At 48.3% G+C, this 26,675-nt stretch overlaps 1 protein-coding gene and 1 long non-coding RNA gene across 2 annotated transcripts in view; both read right to left on the bottom strand.

The window, feature by feature from the left end:
- Positions 1-26,675, bottom strand: part of LOC106577322 (EH domain-binding protein 1-like) — a 429,232-nt gene that overhangs the window by 21,295 nt on the left and 381,262 nt on the right. The window lies entirely within an intron of this gene.
- On the bottom strand, positions 1,508-13,444 carry LOC123728804 (uncharacterized). Its single transcript, XR_006760577.1, has 3 exons — positions 13,404-13,444; positions 6,950-7,139; positions 1,508-2,094 (listed from the first exon to the last, which is right to left on the bottom strand). It is a non-coding gene; the product is annotated as an uncharacterized lncRNA (long non-coding RNA).

Genomic DNA, 26,675 nt, shown 5'->3' on the forward strand with positions numbered 1-26,675 from the left:
GTCAACTTTGAAATGGACGACACAGGGGGCTGCATCCAAGATAGCACCCTATTCCCTACATACTGCACTTCTTTTCACCAGATCCCCCATAGGGAATAGGGTGCCATTTAGGGCGAGTCGGTAGCTCTGAGGGGATAAAGGCAGATTCCTCTGGCAGGTCATTGTGACTCCAGACAGTCCAATAAAACAACCACATCATAATGGGAATATTAAGCCTGTGTGACATTGTGACGAGGCGAGGCGGACGGGAAGACGAGAGAGAGGGATTAGAGAACAAACCATTCTCCCTCCAGCCACACAGTCAGAGAGGGGCAGAACGGAGGGAGGGGGGGATGAAGAGAGAGGGTTAAGAGAGAGGTAAAGAGGGTTGAGAGAGAGGTAGAGAGGGTTGAGAGAGAGGGAGGGTTGAGAGAGAGGGAGGGTTTGGAGAGAGGGATGGAGATTTGGAGGGAGAGGAGGGTTAAGAGAGGAATGGAAAGAGGGAGAAAAGGGATAGAAGGGATGAGGGAGAGGAAGGATGGAGAGGAGGCGTGGAGAAGGGAAGAGAGAAGAAAGAAGGAAGGAGAGATAGAGGGAGAGGAGGCATGGAGAGGGGAAGGGAGAAGAAAGAAGGAAGGAGAGATGGAGGGAGAGGAGGCATGGAGAGGGGAAGGGAGAAGAAAGAAGGAAGGAGTGATGGAGGGAGAGGAGGCATGGAGAGGGGAAGGAGAAGAAAGAAGGAAGGAGAGATAGAGGGAGAGGAGGGATGGAGAGGGGAAGGGAGAAGAAAGAAGGAAGGAGAGATAGAGGGAGAGGAGGCATGGAGAGGGGAAGGGAGAAGAAAGAAGGAAGGAGAGATGGAGGGAGAGGAGGCATGGAGAGGGGAAGGGAGAAGAAAGAAGGAAGGAGAGATGGAGGGAGAGGAGGCATGGAGAGGGGAAGGGAGAAGAAAGAAGAGATGGAGGGAGAGGAGGCATGGAGAGGGGAAGGGAGAAGAAAGAAGGAAGGAGAGATAGAGGGAGAGGAGGCGTGAAGGGAGAAGAAAGAAGGAAGGAGTGATGGAGGGAGAGGAGGCATGGAGAGGGGAAGGGAGAAGAAAGAAGGAAGGAGAGATAGAGGGAGAGGAGGCATGGAGAGGGGAAGGGAGAAGAAAGAAGGAAGGAGAGATAGAGGGAGAGGAGGCATGGAGAGGGGAAGGGAGAAGAAAGAAGGAAGGAGAGATGGAGGGAGAGGAGGCATGGAGAGGGGAAGGAGAAGAAAGAAGGAAGGAGAGATAGAGGGAGAGGAGGCATGGAGAGGGGAAGGGAGAAGAAAGAAGGAAGGAGAGATAGAGGGAGAGGAGGCATGGAGAGGGGAAGGGAGAAGAAAGAAGGAAGGAGAGATAGAGGGAGAGGAGGCATGGAGAGGGGAAGGGAGAAGAAAGAAGGAAGGAGTGATGGAGGGAGAGGAGGCATGGAGAGGGGAAGGGAGAAGAAAGAAGGAAGGAGAGATAGAGGGAGAGGAGGCATGGAGAGGGGAAGGGAGAAGAAAGAAGGAAGGAGAGATAGAGGGAGAGGAGGCATGGAGAGGGGAAGGGAGAAGAAAGAAGGCAGGAGAGATGGAAGGTGGTCCAGGGGGCCAAACAGCTGTTTGTGTCCCCCCCTCTCCCCAGCCAATAGGAGATGAACTTTGACCCCATGTCACTCCTGACACTTGCAGAACATTTGACCCCCAGATGAATCTAGAACTGGAACCTTCAGAAGCTGTTTTGGGAACTCTAGAACCTGTAATAATGAATTCTGTTCAATAGAGGACTTTTACTGCATCATGGAAACAAACAGACAGGTGTGTTTAACAATATACTAATATAAACTACATCATTGTAATGTTTCTGTTATAAACAATGAATAGCAAGGAGAGTGAAAGTACACAAATGATAGGTAGATGAATCTCCTGTACTATGATGTACAGTGTGTGTGTGTAAGCAGCTGGTTGTGTGTGTGTAGCACGGTAGAGCTGTCATGATGAGTTTGGGCCAGCAGCAGGTTCAACACCTTCGGCCAGGGAGTTTTCATGGTTCCTCTCTGTTCTGAATGGAACACTGGCCAAGATCACCATCTAATCTGGCTGTAGAGGCTAGCACACACACACACACACACACACACACACACACACACACACACACACACACACACACACACACACACACACACACACACACACCTGTATGAATTGCACTATAAGTCTGTCTGGTGCTTGGAGAGTTTTCCTAACAGACAAATGAAACCTTCATTAATAAAAGGAATAGAAACCCGCTCCACTCTGACATGTCATGTGACCAGAGGAGATCCCTGTGTTCAGCACAATCATGTTATACAGCAGACTGATATCCTGGATCTGAAACCTGATCCAGAAATGTGAATTTCACCAGCAATGAAAGCAGCTGTCTGAGGATGGAGCCGAACCATCTGACATCAGAAGAAAAGGACTTTGATGAGAAAGATTTAAATAAAGATGAAATCCAGGCACGTCACATGATCAAGCAAAACACAGGGCCCTAGATATCACACATCTCTCTCATTCCTGTATCTAATGTCCCTGGAGGTGAGGCAGAACGAAGAAGCAAAACACAGGGCCCTAGATATCACACATCTCTCTCATTCCTGTATCTAATGTCCCTGGAGGTGAGGCAGAACGAAGAAGCAAAACACAGGGCCCTAGATATCACACATCTCTCTCATTCCTGTATCTAATGTCCCTGGAGGTGAGGCAGAACGAAGAAGCAAAACACAGGGCCCTAGATATCACACATCTCTCTCATTCCTGTATCTAATGTCCCTGGAGCTGAGGCAGAACGAAGAAGCAAAACACAGGGCCCTAGATATCACACATCTCTCTCATTCCTGTATCTAATGTCCCTGGAGGTGAAGCAGAATGAAGAAGCAAAACACAGGGCCCTAGATATCACACATCTCTCTCATTCCTGTATCTAATGTCCCTGGAGGTGAGGCAGAATGAAGAAGCAAAACACAGGGCCCTAGATATCACACATCTCTCTCATTCCTGTATCTAATGTCCCTGGAGCTGAGGCAGAACGAAGAAGCAAAACACAGGGCCCTAGATATCACACATCTCTCTCATTCCTGTATCTAATGTCCCTGGAGGTGAGGCAGAACGAAGAAGCAAAACACAGGGCCCTAGATATCACACATCTCTCTCATTCCTGTATCTAATGTCCCTGGAGCTGAGGCAGAACGAAGAAGCAAAACACAGGGCCCTAGATATCACACATCTCTCTCATTCCTGTATCTAATGTCCCTGGAGGTGAGGCAGAACGAAGCAAAAATAAACAAAGACAAAACAAAATGAACAACTGAAACGACATAACGTGACCTATGGGAAATAATATTTAAAGGGAAAAATCTAACATTAATTTCCTTCAACTGAAACTATCCATCCTACTGTATATGTTTGAATTAAAAGTCTCCACAAAATGATCTCTTATGAGGGGAAACAGGAACTATACATAACAGGTGTTGAATTAGACTACTGAGGCAAAGACCTGATTTTCACTACTCTGTCCTTTTGAAAAGAGGAGGACAGCTGGAGTGGGGGAAGAAGGGAAAAAAGGGGGGAGGAGAAGAAGGAAAATAAATATATTAAAGCCTGTGATCACAGCGAGCTTTTCTGATTTATTTTTCTCCATTCTCTGTTTCATTCAATTCGCACTAATCCAATTTGTCTATCTGACTTTAAAAGTGAGGGAAGGAGGTATGAGAAGGAGGTATGAGGAGGAGGAGGAGGGTAGATTTAAACTTCTCCTTCGGCCAAGTCACTTTCTGAACGTTCCAATATATTTAGGGACGAGCAGCAGTCCTCTGTTATTCCCTCCTCCCGACTACCCTTCCCGAAAACATAGGTTTATTGTCACATACACCGGATAGGTGGCTAGCTACCAACAAAAATAAAGAATTAGAGAGAAACAGAAAGAGAGAAATAAAGAGATGAGAAAAATAAGCGAAGAAAAGAACAAGATGAACATAGCTTCCTGTGATGAAGAGCTCGTTAACGATCCCCGTCACCGCGGTGATCTGAATATACATGAGATGAGATGAAGCATGCAACAGGAAACGTTTTAAAAACATTCTGCCACAGAAAACGTATATGAGTGTTTCCTATTGGAGAGTCCAGGTAGAGTAGACCTCCCGGTTTCTGTCCTTTTTCTTTGGTTTGGTGCCTGAGGAACACAACCCAGAGGACTGGGGTGATGTCATCAGAGGGGTACTGTTGTGGGCAAGGAGCAAAGGCTTGATTTAATTACTACAAGTAGTGATCTGAGTGGGGAGAGAGAGAGAGAGAGAGAGACAGAGAGAGAGAGAGAGAGGCAGGGAGGGAGACAGAGAGAGAGAGGCAGAGAGAGAGAGAGGCAGAGAGAGGGAGAGAGGCAGGGAGAGAGACAGAGAGAAAGAGAGAGAGAGAGGCAGAGAGAGAGAGAGAGAGGCAGAGAGAGACAGAGAGAGACAGAGAGAGAGAGAGGCAGGGAGAGAGAGAGGCAGGGAGAGAGAGAGGCAGGGAGAGAGAGAGGCAGGGAGAGAGAGAGGCAGAGAGAGACAGAGAGAGAGAGAGAGGCAGAGAGAGGCAGAGAGAGAGAGAGAGACAGAGAGAGGCAGAGAGAGAGAGGCAGAGAGAGAGAGAGAGAGACAGAGAGAGGCAGGGAGGGAGACAGAGAGAGAGAGGCAGAGAGAGAGAGAGAGAGAGGCAGAGAGAGGGAGAGAGGCAGGGAGAGAGACAGAGAGAAAGAGAGAGAGAGAGGCAGAGAGAGAGAGAGAGAGGCAGAGAGAGACAGAGAGAGACAGAGAGAGAGAGAGGCAGGGAGAGAGAGAGGCAGGGAGAGAGAGAGGCAGAGAGAGGCAGAGAGAGAGAGGCAGGGAGAGAGAGAGGCAGAGAGAGGCAGAGAGAGAGAGAGGCAGAGAGCGAGAGAGAGAGGCAGAGAGAGGCAGAGAGAGAGAGAGAGAGAGAGAGAGAGAGAGGCAGAGAGAGAGAGAGAGAGAGGCAGAGAGAGAGAGAGAGAGAGGCAGAGAGAGAGGCAGAGAGAGAGAGGCAGAGAGAGAGAGAGAGAGAGGCAGAGAGAGAGAGGCAGAGAGAGAGAGGATCCTAAGCAGCCAGCAGAGGAGCTTTGGTCACAGCACTTCATCTACATTAGAAGGTACTGGGGCCTATTGTGTTGGGAAGGGGGTTGTCGCTAGTGGTGAAAATGGAGTCAACCTGATTAACCTCCATCTCTCAAACTCTTATTCTCTCTATTTTTTCCATTCATCTTCCATGTCTTCTTTCCCTCTCTAACACCCGAAAGTCAGAAATACAAACAAGCAATTCCATTTTATGCTGCAGTCGCCAAGCTAGTCCATTTCACATCATTTCAAAAGACGAGGACAGAGCCCTAAAAGGCAAAGCTAAATGATCTCTGAAAACATACACAGAACATACACCACTAGAATATCAGCAAAATGAACCCCTCTCGATGTTCTTTCTATCCTACTTCCATTTCCCTCAGCGCTCCATTCATCCTTCTCCCGGAGTAGCTCTCGCTGCCGAGGGCTTTCTGTGGTGGCTAAGGGCTTTCCCCCCTCGTTCAATGGCACAATGGCCCTGAGAATGGACCTGGAGACCTGCTTTACTGAACCTGGATATAACAGGTCTGTGAATAGGACACATTAACCAATTCACTCTTTCCTTTCTCCCCCCCTTCCCTCCTTCCCTCCTCGTCTAAAAGAGAGTGAAGAAACCGCCCCTCGCAGATTTCAATGGCTACCTTCTATTGGTGTCATTTATCAGTGAATGCTTGCTATACAGCTTAGAGTAAGAACCAGGGAAGAGGAGGGAGGGAGGGAGGGAGGGAGGGAGGGAGGGAGGGGGAGAGAGGGAAGGAGGGAGAGAGGGAAGGAGGGAGGGAGGGAGGGGGGGAAAGGAGGGAGGAGGGAGAGAGGAGGGAGGGGGGGAAGGAGGGAGGGGAGAGGGAGGAAGAGGGGAGAGGGAGGGAGAGGGGAGAGAGGAGGGCGGGAGGGGGGAAAGGAGGGAGAGGGAGAGGGAGGGAGAGGAGAGAGAGGAGGGAGGGAGGGGGGAAAGGAGGGAGGGAGAGAGGGAGGAGAGGGGAGAGAGGAGGGAGGGAGGGGGAAAGGAGGGAGAGGGAGGGAGAGGGGAGGGAGGGAGGGGGAAAGGAGGGAGGGAGAGGGGAGAGGGGGGTAGGGAGGGGGGGAAAGGAGGGAGGGAGAGGGGAGGGGGAGGGAGGGAGGGAGGGGGGAAAGGAGGGAGGGGGAGAGGGAGGGAGGGGGGGAAAGGAGGGAGGGGGAGAGGGAGGGAGAGGGGGGTAGGGTTCAGGGATTCATAATCAAACTGTTAAACATCGGGGAGATAAACACACAGGGATAGTAAGAGACTGGGGTTTGTAAAGTCTCTTTTAATGAGAGGGGTGCAGGGCTGTACACACACAGTTATCAGCCCATTACTTTCATATCATTGATGGAACATGTTCTGAGAGGCAGAGAGGGAGAGAGAGCCTGTCCAAGAACATGGGTTTGCCCCTGTCCAATACATTCCCCCCTTCATTCATCCCTCTTTCCTTCTCTCTCCCTTTCTGTCACTCCCACTGCTCAGTACACACACACCCCTCATGTCTCTCTGTCCTCCTTTTCATCTCTCTCATCCCCCTCTCCTTCCCTCTCTCCATCTCTCCCCCTCCTCGGTACACAAACACTCCTGGGCAAACATCTTAGACCCAGTGCTGACAGTCTGACAACCTCACACACACCTCTTACTTCTACGCAAAGGACCGTGTGTGTGTGTGTGTGTGTGTGTGTGTGTGTGTGTGTGTGTGTGTGTGTGTGTGTGTGCGTGTGTGTGTTGGGGCAGAGTGAGCAAACACCAGTCTGATAATAGATTTTCTCTTTTAAGCTGAATGCTCATTTGGAGGGTGTGTGTGTGTGTGAACCACCTTGACAAGTTCTCTGCCTCTTCTCCTCCACGTCTCTCTCTCCATCTATCTACAGATTTAGTGGTGACTCCCTGGAGTTCCTCATGTAACGACTGCTAGTCAGTGGTTTATATTTGCACCTTCGGTCAGTTGTGGGGCTCTTGGAGGAACCTTTAATGGTTTAATGTAGCAACGGATTCCTGGAGGAAGACTGGAGAGGAGGCGTGGCTTTAATATATATATATTGTTGACAACCCATTAGAGTAAATGTCCTTCCTGTTCATCTGTTCTGTTGTCATCACATGTTAAGGTTGAACACTGACAGTTGTATAGCTTCAATGAGGCTAAAGCAGGTCTATGAGTTCCTCAAGAGATCATAGCTTCAATGAGGCTAACGCAGGTCTATGAGTTCCTCAAGAGATCATAGCTTCAATGAGGCTAACGCAGGTCTATGAGTTCCTCAAGAGATCATAGCTTCAATGAGGCTAACGCAGGTCTATGAGTTCCTCAAGAGATCATAGCTTCAATGAGGCTAACGCAGGTCTATGAGTTCCTCAAGAGATCATAGCTTCAATAAGGCTAACGCAGGTCTATGAGTTCCTCAAGAGATCATAGCTTCAATGAGGCTAACGCAGGTCTACGAGTTCCTCAAGAGATCATAGCTTCAATAAGGCTAACGCAGGTCTATGAGTTCCTCAAGAGATCATAGCTTCAATGAGGCTAACGCAGGTCTATGAGTTCCTCAAGAGATCATAGCTTCAATAAGGCTAACGCAGGTCTATGAGTTCCTCAAGAGATCATAGCTTCAATAAGGCTAACGCAGGTCTATGAGTTCCTCAAGAGATCATAGCTTCAATAAGGCTAACGCAGGTCTATGAGTTCCTCAAGAGATCATAGCTTCAATGAGGCTAACGCAGGTCTACGAGTTCCTCAAGAGATCATAGCTTCAATGAGGCTAACGCAGGTCTACGAGTTCCTCAAGAGATCATAGCTTCAATGAGGCTAACGCAGGTCTACGAGTTCCTCAAGAGATCATAGCTTCAATGAGGCTAACGCAGGTCTATGAGTTCCTCAAGAGATCATGCAAATCCCAAAGTCACAATTCATACCACTTTATTACAGTATGTAATCAGCAATGTTAATATTTTATTACAATATGTAATCCACATTAATATTCCAGGGACATTTTAATTTGCAGCGTACAAACTTAACATGATGAACAGGAACAATATTTACGCTAATGGGTGACCAGAAATAACCATCTGATAAGCCACGCCTCCAATCTGACGAGGCTGCCACCTCGACAACATATTATTAAAGAGGTTCAAAATTAGGTCTACTAACTACTAGTAGTACTAACTACCAGCAGTACTAACTACCAGTAGTACTAACTACCAGTAGTACTAACTACCTGCAGTACTAACTACCAGTAGTACTAACTACCAGCAGTACTAACTACCAGCAGTACTAACTACCAGTAGTACTAACTACCAGCAGTACTAACTACCAGTAGTACTAACTACCTGCAGTACTAACTACCAGTAGTACTAACTACCTGCAGTACTAACTACCAGCAGTACTAACTACCAGTAGTACTAACTACCAGTAGTACTAACTACCTGCAGTACTAACTACCAGTAGTACTAACTACCAGTAGTACTAACTACCTGCAGTACTAACTACCAGTAGTACTAACTACCAGTAGTACTAACTACCTGCAGTACTAACTACCAGCAGTACTAACTACCAGTAGTACTAACTACCAGCAGTACTAACTACCAGCAGTACTAACTACCAGTAGTACTAACTACCAGTAGTACTAACTACCTGCAGTACTAACTACCAGTAGTACTAACTACTAGTAGTACTAACTACCAGCAGTACTAACTACCAGTAGTACTAACTACCAGTAGTACTAACTACCTGCAGTACTAACTAGCAGTAGTACTAACTACCAGCAGTACTAACTACAAGTAGTACTAACTACCAGTAGTACTAACTACCAGTAGTACTAACTACCAGCAGTACTAACTACCAGCAGTACTAACTACCAGCAGTACTAACTACCAGTAGTACTAACTACCAGCAGTACTAACTACCAGTAGTACTAACTACCTGCAGTACTAACTACCAGTAGTACTAACTACCAGTAGTACTAACTACCAGCAGTACTAACTACCAGCAGTACTAACTACCAGTAGTACTAACTACCTGCAGTACTAACTACCAGTAGTACTAACTACCAGTAGTACTAACTACTAGTAGTACTAACTACCAGCAGTACTAACTACCAGTAGTACTAACTACCAGTAGTACTAACTACCTGCAGTACTAACTACCAGCAGTACTAACTACCAGCAGTACTAACTACCAGTAGTACTAACTACCAGCAGTACTAACTACCAGTAGTACTAACTACCAGTAGTACCAACTACCAGCAGTACTAACTACCAGTAGCACTACTACTAACTACCAGTAGTACTAACTACCAGTAGTACTAACTACCAGTAGTACTAACTAGGGGCTGTTGCAACACCACTAGGTCTACTAACTACCAGTAGTACTAACTACCAGAAGTACTAACTAGGGGCTGCTGCAATACCACTAGGTCTACTAACTACCAGCAGTACTAATTACAGGGGCTGCTGCAACACCACTAGGTCTACTAACTACCAGTAGTACTAACTACAGGGGCTGCAGCAACACCACTAGGTCTACTAACTACCAGTAGTACTAACTACAGGGGCTGCAGCAACACCACTAGGTCTACTAACTACCAGCAGTACTAACTACAGGGGCTGCTGCAACACCACTAGGTCTACTAACTACCAGTAGTACTAACTAGGGGCTGCAGCAACACCACTAGGTCTACTAACTACCAGTAGTACTAACTAGGGGCTGCAGCAACACCACTAGGTTTATTAACTATCAGCAGTACTAACTACCAGTAGTTCTAACTACCAGTAGCACTACTACTAACTACCAGTAGTACTAACTATCAGTAGTACTAACTACCAGTAGTACTAACTAGGGGCTGTAGCAACACCACTAGGTCTACTAACTACCAGTAGTACTAACTACCAGAAGTACTAACTAGGGGCTGCTGCAATACCACTAGGTCTACTAACTACCAGCAGTACTAATTACAGGGGCTGCTGCAACACCACTAGGTCTACTAACTACCAGTAGTACTAACTACAGGGGCTGCAGCAACACCACTAGGTCTACTAACTACCAGTAGTACTAACTACAGGGGCTGCTGCAACACCACTAGGTCTACTAACTACCAGTAGTACTAACTAGGGGCTGCAGCAACACCACTAGGTCTACTAACTACCAGTAGTACTAACTAGGGGCTGCAGCAACACCACTAGGTTTATTAACTATCAGCAGTACTAACTACCAGTAGTTCTAACTACCAGTAGTACTAACTACCAGCAGTACTAACTAGGGGCTGCTGCAACACCACTAGGTCTACTAACTACCAGTAGTACTAACTACAGGGGCTGCAGCAACACCACTAGGTCTACTAACTACCAGCAGTACTAACTACAGGGGCGCAGCAACACCACTAGGTCTACTAACTACCAGTAGTACTAACTACAGGGGCTGCAGCAACACCACTAGGTTTACTAACTACCAGCAGTACTAACTACAGGGGCTGCTGCAACACCACTAGGTCTACTAACTACCAGTATTACTAACTACAGGGGCTGCAGCAACACCACTAGGTCTACTAACTACCAGTAGTACTAACTACAGGGGCTGCAGCAACACCACTAAGTCTACTAACTACCAGTAGTACTAACTACCAGCAGTACTAACTAGGGGCTGCAGCAACACCACTAGGTCTACTAACTACCAGTAGTACTAACTAGGGGCTGCAGCAACACCACTTGGTCTACTAACTACCAGCAGTACTAACTACAGGAGCTGCAGCAACACCACTAGGTCTACTAACTACCAGCAGTACTAGCTAGGGGCTGCAGCAACACCACTTGGTTTACTAACTACCAGTAGTACTAACTAGGGGCTGCAGCAACACCACTAGGTCTACTAACTACCAGTAGTACTAACTACAGGGGCTGCAGCAACACCACTAGGTCTACTAACTACTAGCAGTACTAAGTAGGGGCTGCAGCAACACCACTAGGTCTACTAACTACCAGTAGTACTAACTACCAGCAGTACTAACTAGGGGCTGCAGCAACACCACTAGGTCTACTAACTACCAGTAGTACTAACTAGGGGCTGCAGCAACACCACTAGGTCTACTAACTACCAGCAGTACTAACTACAGGGGCTGCAGCAACACCACTAAGTCTACTAACTACCAGTAGTACTAACTACAGGGGCTGCAGCAACACCACTAGGTCTACTAACTACCAGTAGTACTAACTACAGGGGCTGCAGCAACACCACTAGGTCTACTAACTACCAGCAGTACTAACTACAGGGGCTGCAGCAACACCACTAGGTCTACTAACTACCAGTAGTACTAACTACAGGGGCTGCAGCAACACCACTAGGTCTACTAACTACCAGCAGTACTAACTACAGGGGCTGCTGCAACACCACTAGGTCTACTAACTACCAGTAGTACTAACTAGGGGCTGCAGCAACACCACTAGGTCTACTAACTACCAGTAGTACTAACTAGGGGCTGCAGCAACACCACTAGGTTTATTAACTATCAGCAGTACTAACTACCAGTAGTTCTAACTACCAGTAGCACTACTACTAACTACCAGTAGTACTAACTACCAGTAGTACTAACTACCAGTAGTACTAACTAGGGGCTGTAGCAACACCACTAGGTCTACTAACTACCAGTAGTACTAACTACCAGAAGTACTAACTAGGGGCTGCTGCAATACCACTAGGTCTACTAACTACCAGCAGTACTAATTACAGGGGCTGCTGCAACACCACTAGGTCTACTAACTACCAGTAGTACTAACTACAGGGGCTGCAGCAACACCACTAGGTCTACTAACTACCAGTAGTACTAACTACAGGGGCTGCAGCAACACCACTAGGTCTACTAACTACCAGCAGTACTAACTACAGGGGCTGCTGCAACACCACTAGGTCTACTAACTACCAGTAGTACTAACTAGGGGCTGCAGCAACACCACTAGGTCTACTAACTACCAGTAGTACTAACTAGGGGCTGCAGCAACACCACTAGGTTTATTAACTATCAGCAGTACTAACTACCAGTAGTTCTAACTACCAGTAGTACTAACTACCAGCAGTACTAACTAGGGGCTGCTGCAACACCACTAGGTCTACTAACTACCAGTAGTACTAACTACAGGGGCTGCAGCAACACCACTAGGTCTACTAACTACCAGCAGTACTAACTACAGGGGCGCAGCAACACCACTAGGTCTACTAACTACCAGTAGTACTAACTACAGGGGCTGCAGCAACACCACTAGGTTTACTAACTACCAGCAGTACTAACTACAGGGGCTGCTGCAACACCACTAGGTCTACTAACTACCAGTATTACTAACTACAGGGGCTGCAGCAACACCACTAGGTCTACTAACTACTAGCAGTACTAAGTAAGGGCTGCAGCAACACCACTAGGTCTACTAACTACCAGTAGTACTAACTACCAGCAGTACTAACTAGGGGCTGCAGCAACACCACTAGGTCTACTAACTACCAGTAGTACTAACTAGGGGCTGCAGCAACACCACTTGGTCTACTAACTACCAGCAGTACTAACTACAGGAGCTGCAGCAACACCACTAGGTCTACTAACTACCAGCAGTACTAGCTAGGGGCTGCAGCAACACCACTTGGTTTACTAACTACCAGTAGTACTAACTAGGGGCTGCAGCAACACCACTAGGTCTACTAACTACCAGTAGTACTAACTACAGGGGCTGCAGCAACACCACTAGGTCTACTAACTACTAGCAGTACTAAGTAGGGGCTGCAGCAACACCACTAGGTCTACTAACTACCAGTAGTACTAACTACCAGCAGTACTAACTAGGGGCTGCAGCAACACCACTAGGTCTACTAACTACCAGTAGTACTAACTAGGGGCTGCAGCAACACCACTAGGTCTACTAACTACCAGCAGTACTAACTACAGGGGCTGCAGCAACACCACTAAGTCTACTAACTACCAGTAGTACTAACTACAGGGGCTGCAGCAACACCACTAGGTCTACTAACTACCAGTAGTACTAACTACAGGGGCTGCAGCAACACCACTAGGTCTACTAACTACCAGCAGTACTAACTACAGGGGCTGCAGCAACACCACTAGGTCTACTAACTACCAGCAGTACTAGCTACAGGGACTGCAGCAACACCACTAGGTCTACAAACTACCAGTAGTACTAACTACAGGGGCTGCTGCAACACCACTAGGTCTACCAGCCAGTTAGCTGAATGTAGTAATGGATAACACTTTGTAGTTGCACTTTTAAACAGAATAAAGATTGTTTACCTACAGTGCTTTCGGAAAGTATTCAGACCCCTTGACTTTTTCCACATTTTGTTATGTTACAGCCTTATTCTAAAATTGATGAAATAAAAAATCCTCAGCAATCTACACACAATACCCCATAATGACATCACAATACCCCATAATGACAAATAGAAATAATAGTCTGGCGCTCCTTCATTTTTGAAGTTAGGAGCACCAGTACTACCTATGATACAAGTTAGGAGCACCAATACTACCTATGAAAGAAGTTAGAAGCACCATTACTACCTATGATACAAGTTAGAAGCACCAGTACTACCAATGATAGAAGTTAGGAGCACCAGTACTACCTATGAAACAAGTTAGGAGCATCAGTACTACCTATGATACAAGTTAGAAGCACCAGTACTACCTATGATACAAGTTAGGAGCACCAGTACTACCTATGAAACAAGTTAGGAGCACCAGTACTGCCTATGAAAGAAGTTAGGAGCACCAGTACTACCTATGAAAGAAGTTAGGAGCACCAGTACTACCTATGACAGAAGTTAGGAGCACCAGTACTACCTATGATACAAGTTAGGAGCACCAGTACTACCTATGATACAAGTTAGGAGCACCAGTACTACCTATGATACAAGTTAGGAGCACCAGTACTACCTATGATAGAAGTTAGGAGCACCAGTACTACCTTTGATACAAGTTAGGAGCACAAGTACTACCTATGATAGAAGTTAGGAGCACCAGTACTACCTATGATAGAAGTTAGGAGCACCAGTACTACCTATGATAGAAGAAAATGTAGATCCTGGTTCCAGGTGAGACGTAACAATCATACCAATACAGTCCTCCTCACCCCTTCTGCTATCCCTCTCTCCCCCATTCCTCTCCTCCACAGTCCTCCTCACCCCTTCTTCCATCCCTCTCTCCCCCACTCCTCTCCTCCAGTCCTCCTCACCCCTTCTTCCATCCCTCTCTCCCCCACTCCTCTCCTCCAGTCCTCCTCACCCCTTCTTCCACCTCTCTCTCCCCCACTCCTCTCCTCCACAGTCCTCCTCACCGCTTCTTCCATCCCTCTCTCCCCCACTCATCTCCTCCACAGTCCTCCTCACCCCTTCTTCCACCTCTCCACCCCCACTCCTCACCCCTTCTTCCATTCCTCTCTCCCCCTCTCCTCTCCTCCACAGTCCTCCTCACCCCTTCTTCCACCTCTCTCTCCCCCACTCCTCTCCTCCAGTCCTCCTCACCACTTATTCCACCTCTCTCTCCTCCACTCCTCTCCTCCAGTCCTCCTCACCCCTTCTTCCATCCCTCTCTCCCCCACTCCTCTCCTCCACAGTCCTCACCCCTTATTCCACCTCTCTCTCCTCCACTCCTCTCCTCCCCCCTTCTTCCACCTCTCTCTCCTCCACTCCTCTCCTCCACAGTCCTCCTCACCCCTTCTTCCACCTCTCTCTCCTCCACAGTCCTCCTCACCCCTTCTTCCATCCCTCTCTCCTCCACTCCTCTCCTCCACAGTCCTCCTCACCCCTTCTTCCACCTCTCTCTCCTCCACAGTCCTCCTCACCCCTTCTTCCACCTCTCTCTCCTCCACTCAATCAAATTGTGTTTTTCCTTCAAATCAATAAACATTACCAGACAGTGACAGACTATGAGCTGGTGGAGCAGCAGATCTGGCTGCAGGCCAAATAGCTCCCTATTCCCACCTCTTCGGACCAGGGCCCATTGGGTTCTGGGGAAAGGTAGGGCACTATACGGGAGGTGGGGTGCCATCTGGTACACAGCATGTCTGTCTGTTAAAGCTCAGACCGCCCTGTCTCTATCTCTGCTGGGTTAGGAGGCGACACACACACACACACACACACACACACACACACACACACACACACACACACACACACACACACACACACACACACACACACACACACACACACGTAGTTAATATTGAGTAGTAAAACCATTCCATAGCCCACTGGATGACAACTGAACAGCCAGTTTTCTTAAATGTATACATGCTATTCAGCAGACACTTTTAATCCGACTCCCGGGAATCGAACCCAATATCCCGACGTTGCCTACACCATGCTCTACCACACTGAACTGCAGAGGTCCACACTGAACTGCAGAGGTCCACACTGAACTGCAGAGGACCACACTGAACTGCAGAGGACCACACTGAACTGCAGAGGACCACACTGAACTGCAGAGGACCACACTGAACTGCAGAGGACCACACTGAACTGCAGAGGACCACACTGAACTGCAGAGGACCACACTGAACTGCAGAGGACCACACTGAACTGCAGAGGACCACACTGAACTGCAGAGGACCACACTGAACTGCAGAGGACCACACTGAACTGCAGAGGACCACACTGAACTACAGAGGACCACACTGAACTGCAGAGGACCACACTGATCTACAGAGGACCACACTGATCTACAGAGGACCACACTTCTTAAAGCCATTTAAATAAGCTTCAGGGGGGAGAAAAGCCTCTGCCAGCTGTACTGTATCCCCACCCATCTATCTGTCAATTACTGTTCTCATTATGGTCACGTTCATCATTACTATGATGAACGTGACCTGGGAGAGAGGGTGAGAGGAAGGGGGAGAGGGAGAGAGGGGGCGAGAGAGAGAGAGAGGGAGAATGAAGAGCCATTGCGAGACCAGAACACTTCAGGTAATTAATATAGCGCAAGGGGGCAGATGAAGTGGGTGTGAGAGAGAGAGAAATCAGTGGGGGGCTCACCTGGTGATATGTTATTAGTGAACCTCTTAACCATACAACAATACTTCCAGGACACCCACCGTATTCCTCCCCCAACACCCACCGTATTCCTCCCCCAACACACCCACCATATGCCTCCCCCAACACACCCACCGTATTCCTCCCCCAACACCCACCGTATGCCTCCCCCAACACACCCACCGTATGCCTCCCCCAACACACCCACCGTATTCCTCCCCCAACACCCACCGTATTCCTCCCCCAACACACCCACCGTATTCCTCCCCCAACACACCCACCGTATTACTCCCCCAACACACCCACCGTATTCCTCCCCCAACACACCCACCGTATGCCTCCCCCAACACACCCACCGTATGCCTCCCCCAACACACACCCACCGTATGCCTCCCCAACACACACCCACCGTATGCCTCCCCCAACACACACCCACCGTATGCCTCCCCCAACACACACCCACCGTATGCCTCCCCCAACACACACCCACCGTATGCCTCCCCCAACACACACCCACCGTATGCCTCCCCAAACACACACCCACCGTATTCCTCCCCCAACACACACCCACCGTATTCCTCCCCCAACACACACCCACCGTATGCCTCCCCCAACACACACCCACCGTATTCCTCCCCCAACACCCACCGTATGCCTCCCCCAACACACACCCACCGTATGCCTCCCCCAACACACCCCCACCGTATGCCTCCCCCAACACACCCCCACCGTATGCCTCCCCCAACACACCCCCACCGTATGCCTCCCCCAACACACCCACCGTATTCCTCCCCCAACACACCCACCGTATTCCTCCCCCAACACACCCACCGTATTCCTCCCCAACACACCCACCGTATTCCTCCCCCAACACACCCACCGTATTCCTCCCCCAACACACACCCACCGTATTCCTCCCCCAACACACCCCCACCGTATTCCTCCCCCAACACACACCCACCGTATTCCTCCCCCAACACACCCACCGTATTCCTCCCCCAACACCCACCCACCGTATTCCTCCCCCAACACCCACCCACCGTATTCCTCCCCCAACACCCATCGTATTCCTCCCCCAACACCCATCGTATTCCTCCCTCCACACCCACCGTATTCCTCCCCCAACACCCATCGTATTCCTCCCCACACACCCACCGTATTCCTCCCCCAACACCCATCGTATTCCTTCCCCCACACCCATCGTATTCCTCCCCCAACACACCCACCGTATTCCTCCCCCAACACACCCACCGTATTCCTCCCTCAACACACACCGTATTCCTCCCCCAACACACCCACCGTATTCCCCCTCTCACACCCACCCATCCGATGTGGAGAGCAGGACTCATCGTACAGGAAGTAGAGAGGGAAATGGAAACCTGTCCACAGCTAATAATGTGATCCCATTACCAGAGTAGTGATCTCCAGTGTTCATACTAACAACAGTACTTCTCCTACAGGGGAGGAATCCCAGATGGAACCCTATTCCCTATGTAGTGCACTACATTACCCATAGGGCTCTGGTCAACAGTAGTGCACTACATTACCCATAGGGCTCTGGTCAACAGTAGTGCACTACATTGGGAATAGGGTGCCATATGGGATGAAGAGAGGGTCTTTTTCCAAGAGCGCTAGAAGTGTTAGCGGCCGGGGCTAATAGGCAGAGAACAGAGAGAGACCACCTGGTACGATGCTAGACTATAGACTGTATGGGAGAGAGAGACCACCTGGTACGATGCTAGACTATAGACTGTATGGGAGAGACCACCTGGTACGATGCTAGACTATAGACTGTATGTGAGAGAGAGACCACCTGGTACGATGCTAGACTATAGACTGTATGGGAGGGAGAGACCACCTGGTACGATGCTAGACTATAGACTGTATGGGAGGGAGAGACCACCTGGTACGATGCTAGACTATAGACTGTATGGGAGAGACCACCTGGTACGATGCTAGACTATAGACTGTATGGGAGAGAGAGACCACCTGGTATGATGCTAGACTATAGACTGTATGGGAGAGACCACCTGGTACGATGCTAGACTATAGACTGTATGGGAGAGACCACCTGGTACGATGCTAGACTATAGACTGTACGGGAGGGAGAGACCACCTGGTACGATGCTAGACTATAGACTGCATGGGAGAGACCACCTGGTACGATGCTAGACTATAGACTGTATGGGAGAGAGAGACCACCTGGTACGATGCTAGACTATAGACTGTATGGGAGAGACCACCTGGTACGATGCTAGACTATAGACTGTATGGGAGAGACCACCTGGTACGATGCTAGACTATAGACTGTATGGGAGAGAGAGACCACCTGGTACGATGCTAGACTATAGACTGTATGGGAGAGAGAGACCACCTGGTATGATGCTAGACTATAGACTGTATGGGAGAGACCACCTGGTATGATGCTAGACTATAGACTGTATGGGAGAGACCACCTGCTATGATGCTAGACTATAGACTGTATGGGAGAGACCACCTGGTACGATGCTAGACTATAGACTGCATGGGAGAGACCACCTGGTACGATGCTAGACTATAGACTGTACGGGAGGGAGAGACCACCTGGTACGATGCTAGACTATAGACTGTATGGGAGAGAGAGACCACCTGGTACGATGCTAGACTATAGACTGTATGGGAGGGAGAGAGACCACCTGGTATGATGCTAGACTATAGACTGTATGGGAGAGACCACCTGGTACGATGCTAGACTATAGACTGTATGGGAGAGAGAGACCACCTGGTACGATGCTAGACTATAGACTGTATGGGAGAGACCACCTGGTACGATGCTAGACTATAGACTGTATGGGAGAGAGAGACCACCTGGTATGATGCTAGACTATAGACTGTATGGGAGAGAGAGACCACCTGGTATGATGCTAGACTATAGACTGTATGGGAGAGACCACCTGGTACGATGCTAGACTATAGACTGTATGGGAGAGAGAGACCACCTGGTACGATGCTAGACTATAGACTGTATGGGAGAGAGAGACCACCTGGTACGATGCTAGACTATAGACTGTATGGGAGAGACCACCTGGTACGATGCTAGACTATAGACTGCATGGGAGAGACCACCTGGTACGATGCTAGACTATAGACTGTACGGGAGGGAGAGACCACCTGGTACGATGCTAGACTATAGACTGTATGGGAGAGAGAGACCACCTGGTACGATGCTAGACTATAGACTGTATGGGAGGGAGAGAGACCACCTGGTATGATGCTAGACTATAGACTGTATGGGAGAGAGAGACCACCTGGTATGATGCTAGACTATAGACTGTATGGGAGAGACCACCTGGTACGATGCTAGACTATAGACTGTATGGGAGAGAGAGACCACCTGGTACGATGCTAGACTATAGACTGTATGGGAGAGAGAGACCACCTGGTACGATGCTAGACTATAGACTGTATGGGAGAGACCACCTGGTACGATGCTAGACTATAGACTGCATGGGAGAGACCACCTGGTACGATGCTAGACTATAGACTGTACGGGAGGGAGAGACCACCTGGTACGATGCTAGACTATAGACTGTATGGGAGAGAGAGACCACCTGGTACGATGCTAGACTATAGACTGTATGGGAGGGAGAGAGACCACCTGCTATGATGCTAGACTATAGACTGTATGGGAGAGACCACCTGGTACGATGCTAGACTATAGACTGTATGGGAGAGAGAGACCACCTGGTACGATGCTAGACTATAGACTGTATGGGAGAGACCACCTGGTACGATGCTAGACTATAGACTGTATGGGAGAGAGAGACCACCTGGTATGATGCTAGACTATAGACTGTATGGGAGAGAGAGACCACCTGGTATGATGCTAGACTATAGACTGTATGGGAGAGACCACCTGGTACGATGCTAGACTATAGACTGTATGGGAGAGAGAGACCACCTGGTACGATGCTAGACTATAGACTGTATGGGAGAGAGAGACCACCTGGTACGATGCTAGACTATAGACTGTATGGGAGAGACCACCTGGTACGATGCTAGACTATAGACTGTATGGGAGAGAGAGACCACCTGGTACGATGCTAGACTATAGACTGTATGGGAGAGACCACCTGGTACGATGCTAGACTATAGACTGTATGGGAGAGACCACCTGGTACGATGCTAGACTATAGACTGTATGGGAGAGACCACCTGGTACGATGCTAGACTATAGACTGTATGGGAGAGAGAGACCACCTGGTATGATGCTAGACTATAGACTGTATGGGAGAGACCACCTGGTACGATGCTAGACTATAGACTGTATGGGAGAGACCACCTGGTACGATGCTAGACTATAGACTGTACGGGAGGGAGAGACCACCTGGTACGATGCTAGACTATAGACTGCATGGGAGAGACCACCTGGTACGATGCTAGACTATAGACTGTATGGGAGAGAGAGACCACCTGGTACGATGCTAGACTATAGACTGTATGGGAGAGACCACCTGGTACGATGCTAGACTATAGACTGTATGGGAGAGACCACCTGGTACGATGCTAGACTATAGACTGTATGGGAGAGAGAGACCACCTGGTACGATGCTAGACTATAGACTGTATGGGAGAGAGAGACCACCTGGTATGATGCTAGACTATAGACTGTATGGGAGAGACCACCTGGTATGATGCTAGACTATAGACTGTATGGGAGAGACCACCTGCTATGATGCTAGACTATAGACTGTATGGGAGAGACCACCTGGTACGATGCTAGACTATAGACTGCATGGGAGAGACCACCTGGTACGATGCTAGACTATAGACTGTACGGGAGGGAGAGACCACCTGGTACGATGCTAGACTATAGACTGTATGGGAGAGAGAGACCACCTGGTACGATGCTAGACTATAGACTGTATGGGAGGGAGAGAGACCACCTGGTATGATGCTAGACTATAGACTGTATGGGAGAGACCACCTGGTACGATGCTAGACTATAGACTGTATGGGAGAGAGAGACCACCTGGTACGATGCTAGACTATAGACTGTATGGGAGAGACCACCTGGTACGATGCTAGACTATAGACTGTATGGGAGAGAGAGACCACCTGGTATGATGCTAGACTATAGACTGTATGGGAGAGAGAGACCACCTGGTATGATGCTAGACTATAGACTGTATGGGAGAGACCACCTGGTACGATGCTAGACTATAGACTGTATGGGAGAGAGAGACCACCTGGTACGATGCTAGACTATAGACTGTATGGGAGAGAGAGACCACCTGGTACGATGCTAGACTATAGACTGTATGGGAGAGACCACCTGGTACGATGCTAGACTATAGACTGCATGGGAGAGACCACCTGGTACGATGCTAGACTATAGACTGTACGGGAGGGAGAGACCACCTGGTACGATGCTAGACTATAGACTGTATGGGAGAGAGAGACCACCTGGTACGATGCTAGACTATAGACTGTATGGGAGGGAGAGAGACCACCTGGTATGATGCTAGACTATAGACTGTATGGGAGAGAGAGACCACCTGGTATGATGCTAGACTATAGACTGTATGGGAGAGACCACCTGGTACGATGCTAGACTATAGACTGTATGGGAGAGAGAGACCACCTGGTACGATGCTAGACTATAGACTGTATGGGAGAGAGAGACCACCTGGTACGATGCTAGACTATAGACTGTATGGGAGAGACCACCTGGTACGATGCTAGACTATAGACTGCATGGGAGAGACCACCTGGTACGATGCTAGACTATAGACTGTACGGGAGGGAGAGACCACCTGGTACGATGCTAGACTATAGACTGTATGGGAGAGAGAGACCACCTGGTACGATGCTAGACTATAGACTGTATGGGAGGGAGAGAGACCACCTGCTATGATGCTAGACTATAGACTGTATGGGAGAGACCACCTGGTACGATGCTAGACTATAGACTGTATGGGAGAGAGAGACCACCTGGTACGATGCTAGACTATAGACTGTATGGGAGAGACCACCTGGTACGATGCTAGACTATAGACTGTATGGGAGAGAGAGACCACCTGGTATGATGCTAGACTATAGACTGTATGGGAGAGAGAGACCACCTGGTATGATGCTAGACTATAGACTGTATGGGAGAGACCACCTGGTACGATGCTAGACTATAGACTGTATGGGAGAGAGAGACCACCTGGTACGATGCTAGACTATAGACTGTATGGGAGAGAGAGACCACCTGGTACGATGCTAGACTATAGACTGTATGGGAGAGACCACCTGGTACGATGCTAGACTATAGACTGTATGGGAGAGAGAGACCACCTGGTACGATGCTAGACTATAGACTGTATGGGAGGGAGAGACCACCTGGTACGATGCTAGACTATAGACTGTATGGGAGAGACCACCTGGTACGATGCTAGACTATAGACTGTATGGGAGAGACCACCTGGTACGATGCTAGACTATAGACTGTATGGGAGAGAGAGACCACCTGGTATGATGCTAGACTATAGACTGTATGGGAGAGACCACCTGGTATGATGCTAGACTATAGACTGTATGGGAGAGACCACCTGGTACGATGCTAGACTATAGACTGTATGGGAGAGACCACCTGGTATGATGCTAGACTATAGACTGTATGGGAGAGAGAGACCACCTGGTACGATGCTAGACTATAGACTGTATGGGGAGAGACCACCTGGTACGATGCTAGACTATAGACTGTATGGGAGAGACCACCTAGTATGATGCTAGACTATAGACTGTATGGGAGAGAGAGACCACCTGGTACGATGCTAGACTATAGACTGTACGGGAGGGAGAGACCACCTGGTACGATGCTAGACCATAGACTGCATGGGAGAGACCACCTGGTACGATGCTAGACTATAGACTGTATGGGAGAGAGAGACCACCTGGTACGATGCTAGACTATAGACTGTATGGGAGAGACCACCTGGTACGATGCTAGACTGTAGACTGTATGGGAGAGACCACCTGGTACGATGCTAGACTATAGACTGTATGGGAGAGAGACCACCTGGTATGATGCTAGACTATAGACTGTATGGGAGAGAGAGACCACCTGGTTTGATGCTAGACTATAGACTGTATGGGAGAGAGACCACCTGGTATGATGCTAGACTATAGACTGTATGGGAGAGACCACCTGGTACGATGCTAGACTATAGACTGTACCGGAGGGAGAGACCACCTGGTACGATGCTAGACTATAGACTGTATGGGAGAGACCACCTGGTACGATGCTAGACTATAGACTGTATGGGAGAGAGAGACCACCTGGTATGATGCTAGACTATAGACTGTATGGGAGAGAGAGACCACCTGGTATGATGCTAGACTATAGACTGTATGGGAGAGACCACCTGGTACGATGCTAGACTATAGACTGTATGGGAGAGAGAGACCACCTGGTACGATGCTAGACTATAGACTGTATGGGAGAGAGAGACCACCTGGTACGATGCTAGACTATAGACTGTATGGGAGAGACCACCTGGTACGATGCTAGACTATAGACTGTATGGGAGAGAGAGACCACCTGGTACGATGCTAGACTATAGACTGTATGGGAGGGAGAGACCACCTGGTACGATGCTAGACTATAGACTGTATGGGAGAGACCACCTGGTACGATGCTAGACTATAGACTGTATGGGAGAGACCACCTGGTACGATGCTAGACTATAGACTGTATGGGAGAGAGAGACCACCTGGTATGATGCTAGACTATAGACTGTATGGGAGAGACCACCTGGTATGATGCTAGACTATAGACTGTATGGGAGAGACCACCTGGTACGATGCTAGACTATAGACTGTATGGGAGAGACCACCTGGTATGATGCTAGACTATAGACTGTATGGGAGAGAGAGACCACCTGGTACGATGCTAGACTATAGACTGTATGGGAGAGACCACCTGGTACGATGCTAGACTATAGACTGTATGGGAGAGACCACCTAGTATGATGCTAGACTATAGACTGTATGGGAGAGAGAGACCACCTGGTACGATGCTAGACTATAGACTGTACGGGAGGGAGAGACCACCTGGTACGATGCTAGACCATAGACTGCATGGGAGAGACCACCTGGTACGATGCTAGACTATAGACTGTATGGGAGAGAGAGACCACCTGGTACGATGCTAGACTATAGACTGTATGGGAGAGACCACCTGGTACGATGCTAGACTGTAGACTGTATGGGAGAGACCACCTGGTACGATGCTAGACTATAGACTGTATGGGAGAGACCACCTGGTACGATGCTAGACTATAGACTGTATGGGAGAGACCACCTGGTACGATGCTAGACTATAAACTGTATGGGAGAGAGAGACCACCTGGTACGATGCTAGACTATAGACTGTATGGGAGAGACCACCTGGTACGATGCTAGACTATAGACTGTATGGGAGAGACCACCTGGTACGATGCTAGACTATAGACTGTATGGGAGAGACCACCTGGTACAATGCTAGACTATAGACTGTATGGGAGAGACCACCTGGTACGATGCTAGACTATAGACTGTATGGGAGAGACCACCTGGTATGATGCTAGACTATAGACTGTATGGGAGAGAGAGACCACCTGGTATGATGCTAGACTATAGACTGTATGGGAGAGAGAGACCACCTGGTACGATGCTAGACTATAGACTGTATGGGAGAGAGAGAGACCACCTGGTATGATGCTAGAATATAGACTGTATGGGAGAGAGAGACCACCTGGTACGATGCTAGACTATAGACTGTATGGGAGAGAGAGACCACCTGGTACGATGCTAGACTATAGACTGTATGGGAGAGAGAGACCACCTGGTACGATGCTAGACTATAGACTGTATGGGAGAGAGAGACCACCTGGTACGATGCTAGACTATAGACTGTATGGGAGAGACCACCTGGTACGATGCTAGACTGTATGGGAGAGAGAGACCACCTGGTACGATGCTAGACTATAGACTGTATGGGAGAGAGAGACCACCTGGTACGATGAGAGGTGAGAGGAGGGTGAGAGGAGGGAGGGTGAGAGGAGGAGACTGAGGGTGAGACAGAGAGGGTGAGGGGGAGATAGAGAGGGTGAGGGGGAGATAGAGAGGGTGAGGGGGAGATAGAGAGGGTGAGGGGGAGACAGAGAGGGTGAGGGTGAGATAGAGAGGGGGAGATAGAGAGGGTGAGGGGGAGACAGAGAGGGGGAGACAGAGAGGGTGAGGGGGAGATAGAGAGGGGGAGGGGGAGACAGAGAGGGGGAGACAGAGAGGGTGAGGGGGAGATAGAGAGGGGGAGACAGAGAGGGTGAGGGGGAGATATAGAGGGTGAGCAGAGGAGGGAGAGACTCCTCCTAAAATATTGACCTGTCATTGAAATGACTTATTTGTGGAATAATAGGTTTCTACATTGTGTAAAATCACTATTTTCCCATTGAGATGCATTACACTGAAAAATGTACACTGTCTCTTTAAGAATGTCACGTTTGTGAGTGAGGACATGCAAAAGAGGAGTAGTTCATTCACTGCTATGGACATTATCATTATTAATTCATTACATTACTGTCCCCTCCTATCCTTATTAATTAATTACTGTCCCCTCCTATCCTTCATTACTGTCCCCTCCTATCATTATTAATTCATTACATTACTGTCCCCTCCTATCCTTATTAATTCATTATATTACTGTCCCCTCCTATCATTATTAATTCATTACTGTCCCCTCCTATCCTTATTAATTCATTACTGTCCCCTCCTATCCTTATTAATTCATTACTGTCCCCTCCTATCCTTATTAATTCATTACATTACTGTCCCCTCCTATCATTATTAATTCATTACATTACTGTCCCCTCCTATCCTTCATTACTGTCCCCTCCTATCCTTATTAATTCATTACATTACTGTCCCCCTCCTATCATTATTAATTCATTACATTACTGTCCCCTCCTATCATTATTAATTCATTACATTAATGTCCCCTCCTATCCTTATTAATTCATTACTGTCCCCTCCTATCCTTATTAATTCATTACATTACTGTCCCCTCCTATCATTATTAATTCATTACATTACTGTCCCCTCCTATCATTATTAATTCATTACTGTCCCCTCCTATCCTTATTAATTCATTACATTACTGTCCCCTCCTATCATTATTAATTCATTACATTACTGTCCCCTCCTATCATTATTAATTCATTACATTACTGTCCCCTCCTATCCTTATTAATTCATTACATTACTGTCCCCTCCTATCCTTATTAATTCATTACTGTCCCCTCCTATCCTTATTAATTCATTACATTACTGTCCCCTCCTATCATTATTAATTCATTACATTACTGTCCCCCCCTATCCTTATTAATTCATTACATTACTGTCCCCTCCTATCATTATTAATTCATTACTGTCCCCTCCTATCCTTATTAATTCATTACATTACTGTCCCCTCCTATCATTATTAATTCATTACATTACTGTCCCCTCCTATCATTATTAATTCATTACATTACTG

The sequence above is a fragment of the Salmo salar genome, chromosome ssa18 (genome assembly GCF_905237065.1).
Source record: "Salmo salar chromosome ssa18, Ssal_v3.1, whole genome shotgun sequence".
Lineage (NCBI taxonomy): Eukaryota > Metazoa > Chordata > Actinopteri > Salmoniformes > Salmonidae > Salmo > Salmo salar.